Source organism: Ornithorhynchus anatinus, chromosome 4 (genome assembly GCF_004115215.2).
Source record: "Ornithorhynchus anatinus isolate Pmale09 chromosome 4, mOrnAna1.pri.v4, whole genome shotgun sequence".
Lineage (NCBI taxonomy): Eukaryota > Metazoa > Chordata > Mammalia > Monotremata > Ornithorhynchidae > Ornithorhynchus > Ornithorhynchus anatinus.
The window spans coordinates 10,201,925-10,225,991 of NC_041731.1; the positions used below are offsets into that span (position 1 = coordinate 10,201,925).

Below are 24,067 nucleotides of genomic sequence, written 5' to 3' on the forward strand. Positions count from 1 at the left end.
TTTCTTGATCAAATATTTTGTCTATATGAATTACTACAAACAAAAAAAGGCCAAGTTCTGACAGGAGTATCAAATGTTTTTGCTAATGTAGGTGGGCCATTTTTATTTCCATAGGATATATTATAGCTAAGACAAAGTGATGCAGAGTCTTTTTTCCATCAGTAGAGAACTTTGAGTCTCTTGACAGAAATTTCATCAAAACTTGGAGAAAATCTTTCTAGCCCTGATTACGGTTCATGTGGGCCACAACAAGCGTTATCGTAACCGACTTCGCCATAATCCATTTGAAAATAGTAGTTATAGTAGGAAGAGTATTTATTAAGTGGTTACTGTGTGCGGAGCGCTGTGCTAAATGCTGGGAAAGAATACACGGATGGGAATGTGACATGGTTCCTGCCTCAGGAGGCTCACAATTTGAAAATGTAAGTGGGGAAAGGGAGCTCGAGATAGGCATCATAAGGAGCGATGAAACGAAACACTTAGACAATACGAAGGCATGGAGAGATACAAGAAAGGAAAAGAAAGATCAGTAGGGTATATTTTGTTAATGAGGTGTATGTCTCCTTGATGCTATTTATCTTGATGATGTTGTCTTGTTTCGTTTTGTTCTGTTTTGCTTTGCTGTCCGTCTCCCCCGTTTAGACTGCGAGCCCGTTATCAGGCAGGGACTGTCTCTATCTGTTGCCGAATTGTACCCTGCAAGCACTTCATACAGTGTTCTGCGCATAGTAAGCGCTCGATAAATACTATTGAGTGAATGAATGAACGGAGGAGTAGAATTTCAGGGTCCTCCCCGCTGAGCCAACAGTCCCAACAAGTGACGGACACAGCAGCAGCAGCCCCGAGGTAATGTGGAGACAGCGTTAGGCTGTGGCCGGTTTTCTCCGTCTGGTTAGGGTGATGGAAGGCAGGTCGGGATGAAGCTTCCTCAGTTACATGGAGAAGAGTGGCTCCGTGGATTCCCCTTCTTCTGGAAACTTGGTCTTTTTTAGAAGGACGGTCCTAAACCTCTGCAATCTAAATGTTGAACATCTGGTCCGGCATTGTTGAGGGCAGTGGGGTAGTTTTGTTAATCATGACGATATTTGTTACGCACTCGCTGTGTGCCAGGCAATGTATTAAGCGTTGGTATGGATACAGACAAATTGGGTTGGTCACGGTCCCTGTCCCACATGTGACCCGCAGTCTTAATCCCCTTTTGACAGATGAGGTAATTGAGACCTAGGAGAGTGAAGTGACTTGCCCAAGGTCATAGAGCAGAGCAGTGGAGGAGCCGGGATTAGAAGCCACGTGCTTCTGACTCCCAGGCCGGCGCCCTATCCGCTCAGTAGCTGCCCAGACCTTTCGTTTCCCCTCCGGAGAGAGCTGTGGGAGATGTGACCCGACCAGTCTGGGCAGTGAGGTGAGGTGACGGGATCCCACTGGGGATGACCACCTCAGTCCGGCTGCCGGTGATGGGACCCGTCTGGGTCACTGTCAGGGGCCTTGGGTGGTTGAAGTCCCCAGATAGTTGTGGTGAAGGAGAGCTGATAATAAACAGTTCTTTCCTTCCATCTTTGATCCCTCTTTACCTCTCTCTAATAATAGAAATAATAATAATTGTGGTATTTTCTAAGTGCTTATTATGTGCCAAGTGTTGGGGTAGATACAATAAAATCAGATCAGACACTGTGTCTGTCCCACACAGGTCTCAGGCTCATAGGAGGGGGGAGAAGAGATTTTTAATTCCCATTTTTACAGACGAGAAAACTGAGGCACGGAGAAGTTAAGTGACTTGTCCAAGGTCCACGACAGGCAAGTGATGGAGCAGGGAGGGCCCGGCACCAAAGTCTCCCGGCTTCTAGTCCCAAGCTCTATCCGCCGCGTGGCGCGGTGGAAAGAGCCCGGACTTCGGAGTCAGAGGTCATGAGTTCGACTCCCGGCTCTGCCACTTGTCAGCTGGGTGACTGTGAGCGAGTCGCTTCGCTTCTCTGGGCCTCAGTTACCTCATCTGGAAAGTGGGGATTAACTGCGAGCCTCACGTGGGGCAACCTGACGACCCTGTATCTACCCCAGCGCTTAGAACAGTGCTCTGCACACAGTAAGCGCTTAACAAATACCAACATCATTAAATCTCTCCCCTCGCTCTGCTGCCGGGCCTGACGGCAAATGTTGAGTCTCGGGAGTGATAGCCTTTGTGTGACCCAGTGCGTAATGGGTCAGAAACCTAGACCTGGCTCGTGAGCCCTTAGGTGGAAAAACGTGGTCGTATCCTGCGGGAAGAGAAGGTTTAATGCAGATAAGAGCTGGCGTCTTTTACCGATGAATTGGAAGCTGTCATGTTTATAAGTAAGAGAGCAAATGTAGGGAGATTCAGATAACTCAGACTCTTTGGAGGGCTAATGGAGCATGAAAAGTGAAAGCAGAGCTCGAAGGCACAGAATTGCAGAGTGATTAGGGGAAATAATAAAGAACAAAGAAATCAAGTTGTGAACGGTGCGCACCGGTCTCAGGGCAGGGTGCCTGAGAAAGGTTTGGAAAGGGCAGCAACGTGGCCTAGTGGGTAGAGCAGGGACCTGGGGTTCAGAAGGACCTGGGTTCTGATCCCGGCTCTGCTGTGAGGCCTTGGACAGGTCACTTCAGTCCTCCGTGTCTGTTACCTCATCAGTAAATGGGGATTCAGACTGTGAGCCCCACGTGGGACGGGCGCTGGGTCCAACCCAATTCTCCTGTCTCCACCCCAGCGCTTAGTACAGTGCCGGCAAATATTAAGTAATGATAATAATAATAGCGTCAAGGGAGCGGGTACCGTATGCCTCGACCCAACCCAGTTTTCCTGTCTCCGCCCCGGCGCTTAGTACAGTGCCGGCAAATATTAAGTAATGATGATGATAATAGCGTCAAGGGAACGGGTACTGTATGCCTCAAACCATTGCCCTTTATCTGCTTGACCTATTCCCCTCATATGGTGCCTTTTCAGAGCAGAGCGATGAACACTCAGATCCGGGTGGGTCCTTTTTACTCAGTTAAGGTGTCAGAGCCCAGGGCTGGAAGTCAGGAGACCTAATCCCGGCTCTGCCACTTGTCCGCTGTGGGACTCGGGGCAAGTCACTTCACTTCTCTGTGGGGATTGAAGACCCATGCTCTTTCCCCATTAGACCGTGAGCCCCGGGTGGGACAGGGCCTGCGTCCTATCTGATTGTACTGTATCTCTACCCAGGTGCTTAGTATAGTGTCCCCCGATTGGCTCGGTGGAAAGAGCACGGGCTTTGGAGCCAGAGGTCATGAGTTCGAATCCCGGCTCCGCCACTTGTCAGCTGGGTGACAGTGGGCAAGTCACTCCACTTCGCTGGGCCTCGGTTCCCTCATCTGTAAAATGGGGATTAAGACTGCGAGCCCCACGGGGGACAACCCGTTTCCCCTGTGTCTACCCCAGCGCTTAGAACAGTGCTCGGCACATAGTAAGCGCTTAGCAGATACCAACATTGTTATTATTATTAGCGCTTGGCACTCAGAGAGTGCTCAATAAATATGATTGAATGAATGCGTCCCACATAGTATGCTCTTAAAAACGAATAACATTATTATGATCGTATCGCAATACAGAGTGGTACACTGTAAGCGATTAGCAACTGCCATAAAGAACCAAAATCATTATTTGTATTATTGTCGTTAACTTTCCCTCAGCTCCAACTGTATCGATTTATTGGGGGACCTTGCAAGAAAGGTCACATGGTGGGTGATGGAGGCAAAAATGCAAGAACGGGCCGACTCTGGAGAAGTTAAAAGGAATTGTTGCAGGTAGTGAGCCGAAAGGAAGGAGAGATGGGCAGCTACCCTCCCTTTGAATCTCTAGGGGACGGGATGCTTGTGGAGGGTTGAAGGGAGATTTAGTATAGAGATGGTCTTGTCCCCGGGAAGGATTCCTGTAGATCACATGGTGGCCTCTACCGTGAGCTGATAAGTGAGCTGATAAACCCTTCTGTGTTATTCTGTGAAGCGGCGTGGCTCAGAGGAAAGAGTCCCGGCTTGGGAGTCAGCGGTCATGAGTTCGAATCCCGGCTCTGCCCCTTGTCAGCTGTGGGACCGTGGGCAAGTCGCTTCACTTCTCTGTGCCTCAGTGACCTCATCTGCCAAATGGGGATTACCCGTGAGCCTCACGTGGGACAACCCGATCACCCTGTCTCCGCCCCAGCGCTCAGAACAGTGCTCGGCGCATAGGAAGCCCTTTACAAATACCGACGTTATTATGTTAGCACCGAGATGCAGGGGGTGGGAACAACCTTGGAAGGTCCCCTCTCCCCCTCTAACCTCCCCCTTCACCTCTCCTCAGCTAAGCCCTCTTTTCCCCACTTTCCCTCCGCTCCCTTCCCTCTCCCTTCCCCCTCCCCTCAGCACTGTACTCGTCCGCTCAACTGCATGTATCTTCATTACCCCATTTGTTTTGTTAATGAGATGTACATCACCTTGATTCTGTTTATTTGCTACCGTTTTAATGAGACGTTCAGCCCCTCGATTCTATTTACTGCTATCGTTCTTGTCTGTCCGTCTCCCCCGATTACGTCAAAGGGCAGGGACTGTCTCTCTCTGTTACCGATTTGTACATTCCAAGCGCTTAGTACAGTGCTCTGCACGCAGTAAGCGCTCGATAAATACTATTGAATGAATGAACAGTCAGTCAGACAGTCGATCGTATTTACTACCACTAATAATAACTGCGCTACACGTTAAGCACTTACTATGTGCCAGGCACTGTACTGAGCGCTGTGGTAGATACAAGGTAATTGGGTTGAACACAGTCCCTGTCCCACATGGGGCTCACAGTCTAAATTGGAGGGAGGAGGATTTAATCCCCATTTTACAGATGTGGTGATTGAGGAACAGGGAGGTTAAGTGACTTGGCCAAGGTCACACGGCAGACAAGTGGCAGAGCGGGGGTCAGAACCCAGGTCCTTCTGACTCCCAGGCCCACGCTCTAGCCACTAGACCACGCTGCTTTCCTGCGTGCTGCTTACTGTGTGCAGAGCACCGTACTAAGTGCTTGGGAGAGTACAGTGTAACCGTGCACGGACACATTCCCCGCCCACAGCATAGCCGTACCGTGGACCCCTGTCCTCTTTGATGGGAGGCAGCGTGGCCTAGTGGAAAGCTGGCGAGGAATCAGAGGCCCTGGGTTCTAGTCCTAGCTCCACCACTTGCTTGCCGTGTGACCTTGGCCAAGTCACTTAACTTCTCTGTGCCTCGGTTTCCACATCCAAAAAAAATGTGGTTAGGATGGTGAGCCCCAGGTGGGATGGGGACCGTGTCGACCCTGACTACCTTGTCTCTTCCGCCGCACTCAGTGTAGTGCCTGGCGCTTAGTAGTGCTTAAAAAAAAGGAGTCACGAGGACTAAACGGTCTGGAAATTGCTTACCCTTAAATTGGGGATAAAACAACGGTGAGCCCCGTGTGGGATAGGGATCACGTCCAACCTGGTCATCTCATATCTTCCCCCAGAGTTCAGTGCAGCGTTTGGCACCGGTAAGCATTTCCACTACATATTCCTCTAGTTTACTATTTCCCCTACCCCAATCTATTTTAATTATAATCTCTTTTAGTCCTCTACGGGGGAAGGTTATTATTATGGTTCTGGGAACCGGAGGGTAGGTGTTGCCCCTTCTGGTGGAGGAGCTAAAGAGCATTCAGACTTGCGAGACGTTCCTCTCAAGCCGAGGTGGGCAACGTAGCGCTCTCTGGGTTATTTCAGGCATCTTTAACGAAATGAGGCCAGTCGGCCCATCAGTCAGCCAGTTCATCGTATTTATTAAGCACTTACCGTGTTCAAAGCACTGTACTAAGTGCTTGGGAGAGAACAGTATAACAGACACAATTCCCTGCCCCCAACGGGCTTATTAACCGGGTGAGCTCTCCTCACGGGTTGGTCTGGTGCCGTACGGCCCGTCTGAAATGCGACTTCATTCCCATTCCTAAGAGTTTGAATGGAAGATTCACTCTCCAAGAACCAACCATGATAGGTTCACCACTTCCCGCATCGCTAGGATGGGAGAGGGAAAGCCCTGGGAAAGATAACCGGAAAACAGTGACCATCCCCACATGAGGCAGTTATAAAAACTGCAGAAAAAAAAAACTGGGCCATGCAAATTGAGGTAGCCCTAGGGGCTGGAATCCTTTTGATCAAGATGGGGTAAGTGCCCTGTAACATTCATTTAAATCAGATTCACGTGCACAGAAACAAGACTGGATTCTCACTGTAGAATATGGAATCTTCTCTTCAGGGACAGATAAAAAATGAAGTAGCCGGTCCCTCGTTGCAGGGACATGTGATAGATGATGACGTTGGTATTTGCTAAGCGCCTACTATGTGCCGAGCACTGTTCTAAGCGCTGGGGTAGCCCCAGGGGAATCGGGTTGTCCCACGTGGGGCTCACAGTCTTCATCCCCATTTGACAGATGAGGTAACTGAGGCCCAGAGAAGTGAAGTGACTCGCCCACAGTCCCACAGCTGACAAGTGGCAGAGCCGGGATTCAAACCCATGACCTCTGCCTCCAAAGCCCGTGCTCTTTCCACTGAGCCATGCTGCTTCTCCATAGTAGATAGTAGGTTCTGTCTTTCCATTTTCTCTTTTTCTCCCCATCTGCAATCAAGAAGTGACCTGGCATTTTACAGAACAATAATAAGCAACCTGCAGGCTCAATCACGGTGTGAGTTAAACCCCTAATGAGAGCCATTTCCATGTCAAAAAAATCATGATAGTATCTGGGTTTTTCTTAAGCACATACTAGGAACCAAGCACAACACTGAGCACTGGGGGAGATTCGAGATAATCAGGTTGGAAGCAAGCCCTGTCCCACATGGGGCTTGCAGTCTAAGAGGAAGAGGAACAGGTATGGAACCCCATTTTACAGATGAGAAAACCGAGGCACAGAGAATTTAAGTGACTTGCCCAAGGTCACCCAGCAGGCGAGTGGCACAGTTGGAATCAGAACCCCGGGCTTCCGATTCCCTGGCCCATGCTCTTAGGAGATGCCTAGTGGAGAGTGGACACAGAGTCTCCACAGGCATGCTGATTTCAGAGTAAGCTGGAAAGTATCTTTAATTTATCTTTAAAATATCATTTACTAATGTCACATGCCCTCACAGTCCCACGCAGTATCCTGCTGTCCCAAAGCCAGTCGGAGTTTGGGCTTCACAGTTACGGTTTTGCTCTGAGTGAGGCTGGGGCCGATTTGTACAATCCAAGCGCTTGGTACAGTGCTCTGCACATAGCAGGCGCTCACTGAGTACTATTGAATGAATGAATGTAAACCCGTTGGGGGCCGGGAATATCTCTACCGACTCCGTTGTATCGTACACTCCCAGTGTTTTAGTACAGTGCTCTGCACTACAGTGAGCGCCCAATAAGTATACTGACTGGCGATTAGCTCCTCCGTTAGCCAGTAAGTTTCTTGAAGGCACAGACCACGTCTTCCTTTGAGTGCTCCCGCGCCCGTGTTGCAGTGCGTCCTGCCCTCGGCAGATGCTCAGTCACCGCTCTCGATGATTTAGCGATCCCAGGCGGATCCCTGGGATTAGCAACCGCTCTTACGTACTGAGTTCAACCAACGAAGTTCATTTAATTCAGTGTTCTAGCAACTAATAAGCGCTTAATAAGTACCATGGATTGATTGGGTGTCCGGATGGGACCGGCCACCTCTGGGAGAGAGACGGCGATTAAGAAACCCAACTATTTCCTTTTCCAGTAGCTTCATTCCTTAACCCCTTCTCTCCCCAGTACTCTGGCACTTTCTAAGCAGACTCAGCTTCACTGGAAGGAGGGCAGAGGAGGAAGAGGGAGAGGGAGATCTCAGAATCCTTCCCCATTTCCTCTCCTCCCATTATTTTGCCCTCGCTTTCCTGCTTGGGTCCACAGGCCCAGTTTTTGGTGCCCCTTTCCTTGACCTTTCCATTTTCCTCAAGGGAATACCTACACTCTCGACTCCGGTCTCAAATCGGTAACCCCGTGAATGCTGCTTTTTACATCCCTTACAGCCAAGACATAGAGATGCCATAATAAAACTGCGTTTTGAAAACACTTTTGCAATTCAGATATGTCACCCATCCAGGGGGGTGTTTCCCTATTATTGTGATCTGAAGAGATTTTACTCAACAGCAGACGCCTACAAATCTTAGCCGTGGATAAAATACGTTCGAAGACTCCTCGCCAGAAGTATTGTCCTAGGCTGAAGAGCACTGTGGAATCCCACTGCCTTCAGAGAGAGAGAGAGAGTGTATTAAACCCGGATATGGGGCGATTCTAGGTAGGGAAGCAGCAGCGAGAAGAGAATTTGAAAATGAGCAAGGCAAGAGGCGGTTAGTTGCATATTAAACAAGCTCAGAGGTGGCTCTGCCATTTAGATACGCATGTAGATTGGGGGGGGGGGGGGCGTTTATAAAGAGCATTCTCCTGTCTACCAACAATCTCTCCCAGGCGCTTAGTGCTCTGTACACAAAAAGTACTCAATAAATCCAACTGATGGACTGATTGATTGAAGTTCATCTCATTATTGTATCATTCTGCCACGGTTTTTGTTTTCTTTTCTTTCTAACAAAATAACTGCTCTAGAGCAAATCTCTTACTTCTGACATCCACTGACATTTCTTCCTTTCGGAAAATAGGAGAGGAAAATAGATTCTTGGTGAGAGGTACATTTTGTCTTGCGTCGGTACCCAGCAATGTTTGAAACCTGGAGTCCAACCTGGACTTCCTAGCCAATCAGGATTGAGCCAGTATCTGTTGCCAGGGAAACCATCCCAGAGACACTCACTAAAACCCACTGCAGAAGGAGCTCTGAGCAAACGGGCTTAGTCTTTTCTGAACTGGTATTAGTAGCCAGGTCACCTGACAATGCACTAGGAAGGTGCACTGACCCCCAAGCACTTTGGATAAGCCTCTTCCTTGTTTCAAACCCCAAGATTCCTTGGCTGAAAAAGGGAAAATAGAATCGTGGAGGATAAATGCCGTTATGGTTACACTCTAGCAGCAGAAAATCATTCATTTACTACTGGAGTGGTTTAGGAACTAGGAGGACTCTGACTGAGGATCATCTCTATCCTCTTTTTTTCCCCTTTTTTTAAATGGTATTAAGCGCTTCCTATGTGTCAAGCACCGTTCCAAGTTCTGGGGTGGGTTGATCAAGTTACATACGATCTCTTTTCCAGATGGGGCCCACAGTCTAAGTAGGAAGGAGAACAGCTATTGAATCCCTATTTTACAGTGGGGGAATCAGAGGCACAGGGATGTTAAGTGACTTGCCTAAGGTCACACAGCAGGCAAGTGGCAGAGCCAGAATTAGGCCCCAGGTCCTTCAGCTCCGAGACCCGTGTCCTTTTCACCTTCCATGCTGCTTCCCATTTTTGAGTTCCGGGCCCACGGAACGATGGGATCGCACAGCGCGGCACGCAGGGTCCGGCTCCTTGGATAGCTTGGTCTGCCTGCAAGATAACCAGGGATAATTGTCTACCTTCCTTTGGTAGTGGTGATGGTGGTTCAGTCTTCTTTGAAAGGTTTTCTGGGTGATTGGAGGGTTTATCATTTCATTTTGGTGCACTGGTCCAAAAATACTTATTTTCCTGCTTGAAAGTCTGGGGTTTCCTATAATAACTCTGAGCTTTCTTGGAAATCCCTTCAGGTTGATATAGAACCCTAAACCATCACCCCGGGCTTTCTCAAGAGGCAAAAAATAGCACCAGGTAATGCAAATGGGAAAAGGAGAAGCTTAGGAAAAAAATCCCGCTTCCATCACGTTCGCATCGGTCTCTTCAGCTCCTCTCAGCCGTCCCCCCCTACCGTGTGCAAAATCTCACTGCCAGTTGCATTGTCCTTGGACAGGAAGAACAATTCATCCTCTCCCTTTATCTTTCTACCTTCCTTCCTTCCCTTCCCTCTAGGTTTCAGAGTGGGGTACCCCTCTCCGAGATCCTCTGACCAGAACAACGCACTCAGAGGCAAACCACACTGCACATACAGCAAAAATACGTTGCCCGACAGTACGTAATACATACCCATACTCACGGTCGGTTATTAAATTTGGAGGAACTCATGCGTTGCCTATGTTCCCTCCTTTTCATATCTTGTTTGGGATTGATCTCAAACTGGTGCATAGGTTTGTCTGATGAATATTGGCAAGAGAACATAGGATGTGCTTGAGTCGGTAGACTATAAATAGAATGCAAGGTAGCTTACACTGTAAGCTCATCTAGGTTGTAAACTCATCCCTCTAGACCGTAAGCCCGTTGTGGGCAGGGGACGTTCTACCAACTCTGTTATATTGTACTCGCCCGAGCACTTAGTACGGTGCTCTGCACACAGTAAGGGCTCAGTAAATATGCTCGATCGATTGGAGGCGCTTGTCTGGTTTCCAATTGACCTTGAGAAGAATTTGCACCTGGGATAAGAGGTGAACAGGGCTGTGTGGGGGGGGGTCATGTGAAGAGAATGGATGACAGCGGGATGCCCAATAGTTGCCCTTTGGTGGTGATCTGAAATGCACTAATTGAGAGTGGACCCAAGAGTTGCTTTAAAGGCATAACGAACAATAACAGTTGTGGTATTTGTTAAGTGCTTACTATGTACCAAGCACTGGGGTAGATATAAGGAAATCAGCTTGGACACAGTCCTTGTTCCACATGCGACTCACAGTCTTAATCCCCATTTCTCCTCCAAGAGGCCTTCCCAGGCTAAGCCCCACTTTTCCTCATCTCCCACTCCCTTCTGCATCTCCCTGGCTTGCTCCCTTTGCTCATCTCCCCCCCCCCCCCAGCCCCACAGCACTTATGTATATATCTGTCATTTTGTATATATCCATAATTTTATTTGTATTGATTTTTTTTTCGTATTGACGTCCGTCTCCCCGCCCCCCGCCGCCCACAGACTGTGGGCTGGTGGTGGGCAGGGATTGTCACTTTTTATTGTGGCGTTGTACTTCCCCAAGCACTTAATACAGTCCTCCGCACACAGTAAGCGCTTACTAAATGTGAATGAATGAATGAATGAATTTTACAGGTGAGGAAATTTAGGCGCAGAGAAGTGAAGTGACTTGCCCAAGGTCACACAGCAGACATGTGGCAGAGACAGGATCAGAACCCACACCCTCCGACTCCCAGGCCTGTGCTCTCTCCATCGCCAGCTGTGTGACTTTGGCCAAGTCACTTAACTGCTCTGTGCCTCAGTTACCTCATCTGTAAAATGGGGATCAAAAAACTGCGAGCCCCACGTGGGACAACCTGATCACCTTGTATCCCCCGGCGCTTAGAACAGTGCTTTGCACATAGTAAGCGTTTAACAAACACCACCATTTATTTTTTTTTTATTAGGCCATGCTGCTTCTCTAGGGAGGGGGCAGAGCTAAAGACAGCCGAGAGGCTACATGTAGCAATCAGAAATGGGGTCAACTGTCTCGGAGCAGGCGTATTTGGGAAAATCATGAGTCTGAGAGGAAGAAGCGAAGCAGGGCCAGGCAGTGATGACTCCCAGTGCCTGCCAGTGCTTTGCATTTTCCTTCTGTTGCCTCAGTGCCTAGTGCAGGAAGGGGAAGCTTCACCTGTATACGATCCAGAACGTATCGGTTGTATCAACCGCACGCATGGACACCAATAATAATCTTACTGGCAGCAACGTAATCTCTTATTGTATTGGGAAGCCTCGCGTGTATAGTGTTGGTCAGGACACGCTTTTGCTTTTCTCCACTGTCAGTCAATCCCTCTCTTTCTCTCTCTCTCTCTCTCTCTCTCATTCTCTCTCCATCCAAAGTTCCGTATGGTTCCGCATGCTGCATTGCAGGATCATTAATTGGGCTCAGAGATCCAGTCCTGACTTTTTGGCTTTTCTCTCCTGAAACAGAGACACCCCGATATAAAACATGTCAATATTGTCTCCTGAAGCACCTTTTTAGAAAGCAGTTTTGTGAGGACATCCAGAAAAAAAATGTATTTGATAAATGGTTTGTGAGCTGCAGCCAGTAACTCTGGAAGACAGATCTGGGGCAGAGAAATGTCTCGAATCGAGAAGCTCCGTGGTCTAGTGGAGAGAGTACGGACCTGGGAGTCTGAAGGACCGGGGTTCTAATCCTGGCTCTGCCACTTTTCCGCTGTGTGACCTTGGGCAAGTCACTTCCCTTCCTCTGTGCCTCAGTTGCCTCGCCTGTCAAATGGAGATTAAGACCGAGAGCCCCATGTGGGACAGGGATTGTGTCCAACCGGGTTTGCTGTATAGATCCCAGCGCTTAGTACAGTGCCTGGCACATCATAGACACTTAAAAAATGCCACCATTTTTAGGTGAGATGCCTTTTGGTGGAAAGACAGATAACTTTCTCAGCTAATGCAGCCAAACCCCTCTCCTCAGCCCCACCCAATCCATAACCTTACGTTTAAACTGTGCAGAAGGTACTGTTTCTAATTCTCACCCCTGGATCTTTTTCTAGTGCTTACACAGTGCTTTGCCCACAGTAGGTACTTCATAAATACATATGGCAAGGTGGAGCACTTGGATTCTTTAGGAAAAAGGCAGGAGATGAAAAAGACCTCCGTCTTGGACCACTCTCACTGAAGCCTGAAGAGACCCCTGCCTCCTCTCCTCCTCTCTTTTCTTCCTCTTTCCTCCCTTTTCTCCTTTTCCCGCTTTTCCCCTCTCCCCCTCCCCTCCTCTAAGCAGCTCCCCTGTCTTCCCCTCCCTTCCCTCTCCTCTTCCCCTCTAAGCTGGGAAAGCACAGAGCTGCCAGCTGGATGTCGTTCAGAGAACACATAGAGAACAGCTGAGAGCAGTAGAGAGTACTAGGGAGTCACTTCTGGGAGGTCTTCAGAAGGCTGAGAAAGGTGCAGAGTGCTAAACATGAGCTTTTAAAGAGTTTGGATTTGCTGTGGGAGAGATCCTCGGGTCTGGACCTCTGAATGATGCACAGTAAGTTTCCCCAAGTTTACCATTTTTTTTATTGTTGATATTTCTAAATGAGTCCTTATGGTTTCTATTCCTCTATTCCTTCATGAAGCTTCCTACCCTGGAGGAAAACAGAGTGCCTTTTTGAAATGATAAAGCAACAAGTTTCATGCATAAAAGAAATATGGTGAATTCATATAATGAAATGTGATCGCGAGGCATAGGGAGATGTCTCTGTTGAGTGAAGCTGAATTAACAAAAGAAACACCCCAGGGTTCTAAATTTCTGATGTTAACTGTTGGTAGCCCATGGCCGTTCCCAGGAGGCCGTGGTTTGTTGTTTTGTACCTTACGCTTCCAGTTGGGATTCGCTTGCTTCTTGTTGTCAAATGGATGTTGCTCTTCTCTACGTCCCGGTCTATTTTTGGATGAGGAGCCGCAAATACAAGTTCCAGACTTCCCTGAGACCTGTGTGGACTGCAACTTCCTATGGATCTTTAGTTTGAAAAAGTGGGCTGGTCCCTCCCCTATCTAGCCGAAGACTTCCCTATCCCTTTATCAAGGAACGTAGGAGACTTTTCAGTGAACGTCGGTGCCCCAGGGAAATATAGGAAAGGTCGGGAGAGGCGGGGGCGAGGGAGAAGGTGTGTGGAAGGGATAGAGCGTGAGTCACGATTATATGGATGATGCCACGTGTTCCCCCAGAGAAGAGGGGCAGCTGCCGTGGTGGTGTTCTATCAACTTAGGCTATCGCTTGGGGATAGGTCTCCGGTGGCAGAAAGAAATCAATGACTAGTCATGGGGATAAAGAGCTCAGAGTCGGTAGTCATACATATCTATCTTACAGACAGGTGGCACGTTATCTGAAGGTGGGTGGGAGGGGAAGATGGCTTTATTTTATTTGTGCAATTCATCCTCCATAGGTAGGATGACTGGGAAGAAGCGTGTGTCTTCAAAGTAGTGATTTAACATGCTTCTGGGGGTGTCAGAATATGTATTCACGGCAATTATTGCATTCCGACTGGCTGCAAGCAATATAATGGGAGGGTGGAGTGTAGTTGAGGGGATGCACATGTGTGGAGAGAGATTTTTCTTCTACCGCATTTGGGCTACTAACAGGAACTCACATCCGACATCCCCAGGATTCGGCTCCCAGATTAGGATGTTTCTCATGTTTTGGAGCACAGGGGACAGAATCGTATGTTGTAGAAAGACGCAAAGGAGGCAGGGCATGTCTATGAACGCGTGCAAGAGGGCTGGACTCTATATTGTACTCTCCCAAGAGCTCACTACAGTACCCTTCACAGTAAGAGCTCAAATAGCACCGACTGATCTCCACGGAGGAATTGCATCTCTGACCAGGGCTGCGTTTTCAACCGGTGGTTTTCATCGTGTGCTTATTTTTTGTTCAGAGCACTGTACTGAGAGCCCGGGAGAGTATCCTACAATAAAATGACTAACTGTGGCATTCGTTAAGCACTTGCATTGTGCTGAACACTGGGGTGGATAGGAGCAAATCGGGTTAGACACGGTCCCTGTCCCACACGGAGCTCAGAGTCTCACTCCCCACTCTGCAGATGAGGCACAGAGAAGTGACTTGCCCAAGGTCACACAGAAGAAAAGTGGCAGAGCTGGAATTCGAACCCATGACCTTTAGATCCCCAGGCCCCTGCTCCATCCACTCCGTCATGCACACAGTCCCTAGTCTCAAGGAGCTTGCGGTCTAGCGGGGCTATCCATCAGGTGTTCACTTCTTCACTTGTTTGCCCAGAGCAGTGGAGCCAGCTTTGAGCCCACACTCTCTTCCTCCCTTCCTTCACGCTCCCTGCTCTTTCTTTCCGTGCTCTTTACTGGGGGACATGAGCGTGCCGGGCTTCTGGGTCTTGGCCCCTGGAGCCGTGCCCCTTCCCCAACAAGCTGCTCACTGTTTGCTCCTCTCTGGCCCCTCGTGACTGGGCAGAGCCGTGGGTTCACCGAGCATAAGGGTTGTGCCCTACTAGCCCCAGGGACCAGTGCCCCCAGCTTTTGGCCACTTCTGAAGGGTGGGGAGGGAGCCAGGGGCTCATGATCACCTATAAATGGTGCCAGGGTGGACTAAGACTACAGTGGGCCACGTTATTATTGCCCAGCGGTGGTCATCAAACCCAGCGCTGGGGACATACTGGGTCTGGACCACGCCTGACTTCTTCTCCCTCCCCTCTCTGTGTCACCCTGATTTGCTCCCTTTATTCGCGCCTCCCAGCCCCACAACACTTATGTCCATATCTGCCATTATTTATATTAATATCCGTCTCCCCCCTCCAGACTGCAAGTTCACTGTGCGCGGGGAACGTATCTGCTTATCGTTATATCCTACTCTCCCGAGAGCGTAGTACGGTGTTCTACACACGGTGAAGTGCTCGGTAAACTTGACTGACTGACGGGCCGTCACCCTCTGAAACGTCTGGTCCCTCTCAGTTCCTATCCGGAGAGCATCTTGAATCGCTCCACTCGCCGTACCCGACTCTGCCCCGAATCACCATCACCTTGAGGTCGCCGAGAGCAACACCCGGTGAACGCGACTCCTGTTCTCGTGGGGGAAGAGTGGACTCGGAGAAGGTTTTGGGGGGCCCGTGGTGGGGGTGGGGAAGGGTCTTCTCTCCAGCTGGGTAGAGTCGGGCTCTCCTTATGCTGTGTGATTTTTTTTTTTTTTTCAAGGGAAAATGGGATTCTGGCTGTTAGTGCTGATTTGTGTGTGTGTGTGAACTGTTGAGGGTGTGGGAAAGAGCCCGGGAAGGGAGACAGATGGGCGCGCGCGTGTGTGTGTGTGTATGCAGTTTCATTTCTACCCCTCTAAGGTGGCTTATTGGAATATGCATTCGACAGGAGCCCAGGCGGGATTCCATCCGTCCGTTCTTCAGCCCTGGAAGTGACCTGTTTTGAACAGGGGAAGGGGAGGCAGGAGGATGAAGGCTGAAAGAAATCGAGATGGCCAACCGTCCGGGTTAGAAGTGGGAGGCTGGGAGGCGGGTATGGAGTGGGGGGGGAGAGAGAGGGGGGGAGAGGGCCTGAGATTCGCCCTGCTCGGGGCTGGGCGGGCGGGGCGGACTAGTCGGTGGGAGCCGCAGCTCCTGGTTGGCTCCAGCTGTCCGGTACCCAGAGAGGAGGGGAGGGAGATGGAGTGTGCGGCAATACGGCTTTTCAGCCGCTGTTGTTGGTGCTGGAATATGGTGCGTCTCTGACGTGGGGGGGTGGGGGGAGGAGGAAAGGGGGTTGTGTTTTTCTCTCTCTCTTTCGCTCTCATGCGCACCCGCACACACACACAGGCACCATCCCCCCCCCATCCCCGCCTCCCCCAGTAGACCGTCTACAAGGCAGAGAGGGAGTCTTTTTCTCTCTCTCTCTCTCTCAATATATATGCAGATATATATCTTATATATATAGGTATATACATATATCTATATATATATAGAGAGAGAGAGAGATATATCATCTTCCCACTCTCTCTGTTGGTGGCTGCGGCTGAAAGGCCGGGAGCGCCCCGAAGCATGCGGGGCACGTGTGCCAGGAGGAGGCTGTGAGTCCTGGGAGCATGCTTTGTGCCCAGCCTGGCATCATTCAGGTGAGGAGCAGCGCGGATGAGGATCTGGGGAGGGGGCTTTGGCTTCTTGTCCGGTTCAGGCGGCCTGGGTACCGCCGGCCCCCGGCTTAGCATCGTTGCCTCGGCTCCTCTCCTTTAGCCCCGGGCCACGGGGATCCATCCCCCCTCCGTCCTTCCGCCCCCCGCCCCATCTTCCCCGAGAGGTTTGACCCGGCTCGGGGATGGGGCGCGGAGCAGAGGGATGGTGGTGGAAGGGGGGTTAAAGAGAAGAAACGCAGACTCACATAGCTGGGGGCGCCGGCTCGGGAGGCTGAAAACAAAGACTCGGTGCTGACTCCCTCCCTTCCCAGCCCTCCTCCCCCTCTTCCCCTCCAACTCACCCTCTTTCTCTGTTGGGACGGGGGGGCGGAGGTGGGGGGGGGCGATAGACTAGCCACCAGAGTCCCGTTTATCTGAAAATCACCCCCTCGACAGATGCCTCGAGACGCCAGGGGTTCGCTTGTTCGTCTATTTATTTATGGCCGGATTTGGAAAATTCTGCTTTATCATCTCCTAGTCCAATCCTATCCCTCTGAAGGGGCCTCCCTGCTGGTTCTGTGAGTCCACCGAACGGACCCCAGCGTTCAGTCCTCTTCCCCCCCCCCGGCCAGAATCCCCGTTCTGCTTCTCGGTCTGTGGCCGGCCGGCTGGCCGAATCTCCATCGATGATGTAGGATTACGGTATTTTGACCCGCACTGCACGCCGACACTAATAGGCATCATTTGGAGAAATGCGAATATAGGCTACATGCTTACAGAGTCAATTTCTGGGCTCTCTGGCTGTGCTTCGGTCCCTCACTCGCTCTCCGTCATCTCTGGACTCTGACAATGCAGCAAAATCTGAAGTCTCAAACAGCCTCTTCCGACTTCACCTTCCCGACGGATGCTTCTACTATTTCTCCGACGGAAGGATTTTTCCTTCTTTAGCCTTATCTCGCCTGCGACCGATGGGTACCGTAACTTAGTTTAAGAGCGTTAAACTGGTTGGTACAAGGGCAGACTGCAAAATGCCCAGTGACTCCTTTTGTCACCCCCTCACCCCCGACCCCCACCCCAGGGTGTAAATGATTGTGCGGTTAGTCTACTTTCCCTTCACACCGTACGACGTGTGTTGTGTGTGGGTTTTCCCAGTTGCGGAAGACGTTATTTGGTCGTGATGGAGTGATAAATATTCATCCATTCAGTTGCTGCAGTGGGCTGCTTCTTTTCTTTCTCTCTCTCTCTCTCTCTCTCTCTCTCTCTGTCTCTCTCTAATTATGTACTGGATTCTGTGCTCAGAATATATAGGGAAGGAGCAAAACATTCTCTCAGGTTAAAGGGGAATTCCTTCCCAACTTCCCTTCTTGTCCACGCATTTAATAACCTTCCATCTGATCTGGTGGGATATGGTCCTGAATGAGTAGCTCAGCCATTAGTGGCTCTGGGGTTGCTCCAGTGGAGTTTGTCACATAGCAGGTGGTCAGCTCTGCCTCTCTGATCAGTGATCACGTCAGTATCGCAGTTATTACAGTAATTCAGTTGAGCTTGGGGATTCATTTTGAAAATTTGGATTTTCCACTAAGAGGGGATTATCATTCCTACGTCTGCCTTTGTTCGAATGCGAGTGCCTGTGTAGTAGAGAAATGGAGTACAGTATATTTCCCCATTTCAGTCTGTTCTAGCCATCTCTGGAGTGAACCGTCGGAGAATGTGGTGCTATTTTTACTCCTATCCTGGCAGCCCAATTAGACTTTTGAAAGAAGCCGTATGTTTCACTCAATATACTGTGTTCAGATGCATGCCGGAATTCCAGCCGGGGGGAGGGAGGGAGGGATGTGGAGGGGAGAGAGGATGTGCAGCTCCTCTCTCTGACCATTCTGTTTCCTGATTGATTTCTTTCCCGAAAGAAAATTGAACTCGGGATTTAGCTAGAATTGTTCTAGAAAGTTCAACACACCAGTAGTACCTCTGGGGTATTGGATGGATTTACCCCTGCTGAAGTGTATTTATGGAGTGATGTGCCATTCCGACCTTTTCCATTTCTGCTTCTTAAAAATGGACGTCGAGTATTGCCCCTGACTTTATCCCAAAGCATTCGGAACAGAGTGTACAAGGATTTGATCAATAACTCTGAAGGAAGCATACAAAGAATAAAGCGATGGGGATAGCTTGGAAGTAAATGTTTATAGCATCCAAAGTAACCTCTTGTGCTAGTTATCTGAGTCATCCAAGAGTGGATTATCCAGAGTGTGGTTTATCCAGGCCTTTTGTCTCCCCTTTACCTTCTTTCTGCTCTTTTTTTTTTTTCTTTTCACCAATTGCACTAAGGGATGGGGTGAGAAATAAAAAAAAAAAAAAAAAAGACCTCAAACCCATTCATTTTATTACTCTAGGAGCATCTCTGCGAGGGAGAAGGATGAAATTCCCTAAATCATCCAACTGATGTTTTTTGGATTATCTGTGGATTTAAATGATCCTGCCCTTCATTATCACAGATGATTGTGAGTTGACTACTTGAAACAGTAAGCAATCTAATTAGCTTTTTCCTTCAGTCTGTGTACTAATTAGAAATACTATTAGGGCTCTTTCCTTTTATCATCTGGGGTACGTTTTTAAAAAAAAAAAAAAAAAAAAAAAAAAATCTTGAGCTAAGATTTGTCCCAGCTGAGGTATCTCCCAAATCGGTGTCCTGTGTGGGTAAATTACAGTTATTATGATCAGATGGAGGTGGGTTATTAAACTCCCTTCCCTAGCAAGGTAATAACCAAGTTACTCTCAATTATATCCTGAAAATGTGACCCTGCTCCCTTTTGGTGTCTGAAGATAAGCTCTACTAGACCTAGGTGAGACCGGACGGCGCAGGGAGCCAATTCGGTCTCCTCAGACTTCCTGTCCCTGCTGGAAACGGAAGGGCCCAGCCAGTTCAGAAAAGCACCCCTTCCAGCCAGCCTAAATGGGTCACATTTATTGAGCGCTTACTATGGGCGGAACACTACGCTAGACACTTGGGAGAGAGCAGTGCAACCCCTACCTGGCTCTTTAGGTGAGGTTTGGGCTAGCGAGTCCCACGGAGCTGGGAATTTAGAGCTGCGAAAGGTGAATTCTCCACCTTTGCCCGCCTAGGAATTGGCCCCAAGTGACCCATCAATCAGTCTAGGTTACTAGACCAGTGTTTCAAGAAGATCGTGCTCCTGGGACTTCTCTCTGGAAACTACGCAGTCAGTCAGTTGTACCTATGGAGTGCTTACTGTGTGCAGAGCACTGTACTAAGCGCTTGGGAGAGTACGAGCTGCTTAGAGAAGCAGCGTGGCTCAGCGGAAAGAGCACGGGCTTTGGAGTCCGAGGTCATGAGTTCGAATCCCGGCTCTGCCACTTGTCAGCTGGGTGACTGTGGGCGAGTCACTTCACTTCTCTGGGCCTCAGTTACCTCATCTGTCAAATGGGGATGAAGACTGTGAGCCCCACGTGGGACAACCTGATTCCCCTGTGTCTACCGCAGCGCTTCGAACAGTGCTCGGCACATAGTAAGCGCTTAACAAATACCAACGTTATTATTACAACACAGCAATATGACGGACACGTTCCTGCCCACAACCGGCTTGCAGTCTAGAGGAAACCCAAGTGTTCCTCTTCCGTTTCTGTAGCAGCGGCAATAGCAACCATGGTCACCATTGCCGCTGCCACTAGGGTTGAACTGGTCCGATGACTAAGGCCCTACATCACCTCGCCCCTTCCTACCTCTCCTCCCTTCTCTCTTTCCACCACCCACCCCGCACGCTCCGCTCCTCCGCCGCCCACCTCCTCGCCGTCCCTCGGTCTCGCCCGTCCCGCCGTCGACCCCCGGGTCGCGTCCTCCCGCGGGCCCGGAACGCCCTCCCTCCTCACCTCCGCCAGACCGATTCTCTTCCCCTCTTCGAAACCCTACTTAGAACTCACCTCCTCCGAGAGGCCTTCCCAGACTGAGCTCCTCTTCTCCCTCTACTCCCTCGACCACCCCCCCCTTCACCTCTCCGCAGCTAAACCCTCTTTTCCCCCCTTTCCCTCTGCTCCTCCCCCTCTCCCTTCCCATCCCCTCGGCACTGTACTCGTCCGCTCGACTGTATATATTTTCGTTACCCTATTTATTTTGTTAATGAGACGTACATCGCCTCGATTCTATTCAGTCGCCATCGGTTTTTACGAGATGTTCTTCCCCTCGACTCTATCTATCGCCATCGTTCTCGTCCGTCCGTCTCCCCCGATCGGACCGTGAGCCCGTCGAACGGCAGGGACCGTCTCTATCTGTTGCCGACTGGTTCATTCCAAGCGCTTAGTACAGTGCTCTGCACGTAGTAAGCGCTCAATAAATACTATTGAATGAATGAATGAATGACTGAAACCGCCATGTAATGCCTGGAAGGACCAGTCGAGGCTACTGTGGGCCCCCGGAAACTGTCACTGCCTTGCAGGTCATGGTAGCGGGAACACCCACCCGCTCTGCTCAGGGTCTAGTGGTCAGAGTCCCGCTGCTGGGTTCTGGGAAATGACAGCAGGAGACTCACTGCAGGGTCTGGGTGGAGGTTGCTGTTTTCTACGTAGGTCACACTTGCCCATCATTCTCTTCTTTAGCCCTTTAAATACCCATTCTCCCTCCCACTTAGACCCAGAGCCCCCTGTGGGACAGGGATTGGGTCTGACCCGCTTGGCGTGCATCTACCCACCGAATTTAGTACAGGGTCTCGCACACAGGAAGTGCTTAACAAGTACCACAGTTGTGAATCATCCCCATGTTTCCTTTGTCTACCTTTCCTGACTTCCCTTTTGCTCTCCCCTCTTCTGCCCTGTCCACCCCTCCTTCTCGCCTTCTGTTTCTGTCTTAATTGCTCTTCAGGGGCACCCCCTGGAGACTCTCACCCTCGATCCTAGTCCTTGCTCCCCCAAACTTGGTTGGTTTTCACTTGCTGCTCACAAGAAGTTGTTGCGTTTAAGGAGCTGTACTAATTGAAAGGGCAGCAGTTCTACCCATAAAGGCGGCTCCTTTTCTGGTAGACTCACTGCTTGAATGGAAGCCACAGTGTGCAGGTCAGAATGCAGGTTCTAAGGCTTCATTTCAAGAAACGTTCACAGTGGAGCGGAGGCACGGCTCCTAGGTGGGAACTGCTCTTTGTGGTGGAAAAGTTACCGCAAAACTTACAATGGAGCTAATTAGTGGCTCTGCTGTTGCTGAGAGATTGAATTTTGGACCTCAGAGATGAAAAATCTGGGACCTAAAAAGAAGAAAAATTTCAATCACTGAATTTACAAGCTGGTATAGTCCAGACTTCGTGAAAGGCCCATTAATGATGCAGCAATTTTATATGTGAGCTGTTTTGGTTGTGGTATTATAGATGCAAAATCGAGATTATGAAGGGCATTCTTGTCTAGTGATAAATTTTATTCTGCTGGATGGCCCGTTGAGACCTTAAGTATTAAACTCCCTGGCCTACCGAACAAATGTTCCAGAAATGCACCCGTGATGCCGAGGATTGTTTTAGGTATGACAGCAGCATTTGATTCTCTGTAAATTGGGGCAGTTTGAGAAACGTAGAGTTTGTGATCGAAAGCCACTGGGCCCAGCAGAAGAGAAACCTCTGGGCTGGAAGAAAGTACTTGGAATGATGAGATTTCTTTAAAGCACCCCCTGCTTCTGCCCCCACCAAAAACCTGTTGGAACCCCTTAAATCCCATCTCTGGGATCAACATTACTGAAAAATTGTAGCCTTCTCTTCTCCCCGGTGGTCACGGAGTAAGAACCGGACTTGGAAATCAACAGTTCTAAGCTTGCCTTTTGGGTGTCTGGGGGTGGGGGTGGAGGGGAGTGCTGAATTGTTACACCCTGCTACGTAAAGAAATGGAAACTACCAAGGTGAACTCTCTCTGTATTGCTCCAGTCCACTTCCTTTCCTAACTATTCTTCCTGAATATTTTTCGCAAGTGCTTTAGACAGTCCTGCAAAGGCAGATTACCCTGAAATGCTGCTTCCTGTCTTAGTTCATCATCTTTCCCACAGGAACTTTTTAGCTTTATCCTTATACTCTGTCATTCCCCTAGCTGTAATTTATTTAAACTCCCTCTCTAAACTGTAAACTCCTTGTGGACAAGGATCATGCCTACTAACTTGATTGTACTGTACTTCAATCATATTTATTGAGCTTACTGTGTGTGGAGCCCTGTACTAAGCGCTTGGGAGAGTACAGTACAGTAAACAGACATATTTCCTTTTCACAGTGAGTATACAGTCTAGAGGGCGGGAGAAAGACATTAATATAAATAAATTACAGATATGTACATTAGCACTGTGGGGCTGGGCCAGGGGAAGAACAAAAGGAGCCAGTAAGGGAAAAAGGGAATGGGAGAAGAGGAAAGGGGGACCTAAGTCAGGAAAGACCTCTCGGAAATGTGACTATTATCATTCCAATTCCTGACTTGCTTTCTTAGTAGCACCATCTGCAAGCCAGGAGGAGGATCAATATTTTAGACCAGAGAGTTTGGAAAAACTTACCTGACTTGGTCCTGACTAAATACAGTATCTCCAGGAATAAAAAACTGGGCATCGAAAGGTCTGGGCCCCGGGTCAGGTGGCTTCTTTTACATGGCTGGGGACTTTTTCTAGTACGGGGACTCAGGATGAGACTGTAAGCTCCTTGTGGGCAGGGAACATGTTATATTGTACTCTCCCCAGCACTTACTACAGGGTTCCGCACCCAATAAGAGCTCAGTAAATACCCCTGATTGGAAGGCCATCGGAACTCTCTTCAGAGTAAGGAGATCCAGTTGATGGACAAGACAGAAACTGCCAAGCGAGACCAGACGGGATTAGATTAGGTGACTTGGGGGTTGGGGCAGGAAATGTGGGGGCTCTGATTTGTATTCTAGTTTCCTTCTTACTGAACCTACCTCCACCACCTAAATCCAGTGTCCAGAGCAATTTTCACCCTAGTGATTCTGCAGGTAACTTTTTTGCTCTCTGGGAAGAAGACAGTTTCCTCCATCTGATTTCTCTTTATTTTTCCCTGTGTTTGGGGAAGGGAGTGGCCCTGTTACTATAAATGGGAACTGATGTTCTGAATAACCCTGGAGCAGGCCTGGTCCTGAGAAACCACTGGACTCCTGACAAAGAACCCCAGAGATGCCTTGGCTTTTCTCTTGAGATTGGATTTAAGCTGCTGAGCCGCTGAACTTTCCTCACAGAAGGGATGCGTAGGGACTTGGTTCTAAAATTCCACGTGACCGGAGCCTCGGTTTAATTATGCAAATTTCCCTCTCCAAAGAGCTTTTTTCAACCCACACTCCCACTCAACTGTCCTCACATTTTCTTCACATTTTTTGGTCCTACCTACTGTCAGTTTCCTTAGAAAATCATTGTCCTATCCCAGGCCCCTCCTTCGGAGCACCAAGCATGTGCCATGGTAGTATACCAACTCCTTCCCTAAATATTTCCCCTCTCCCTTACTCGAAATTGTAAGTCCCCTCCAACTAACTAGAGGCTGAAAATTCGCTGCAATTTTTGCCTGAGTCTGGTGGCTCCTTGTTGGATCAGACTGAGGATCCTGAACGCTG

At 49.4% G+C, this 24,067-nt stretch overlaps 1 protein-coding gene across 3 annotated transcripts in view; it reads left to right on the plus strand.

Moving 5' to 3' along the window:
- The first annotated feature begins 16,360 nt into the window (after positions 1–16,360).
- The window catches only part of HECW1 (HECT, C2 and WW domain containing E3 ubiquitin protein ligase 1), a 255,082-nt gene continuing 247,375 nt past the window's right edge, over positions 16,361–24,067 (plus strand). For all 3 annotated transcript variants that reach the window (XM_029063053.1, XM_039911702.1, XM_039911701.1), the window contains exon 1: positions 16,361–16,492. The gene's annotated coding sequence lies outside the window, so the exon portion shown is untranslated. The remainder of the gene's footprint in view (positions 16,493–24,067) is intronic.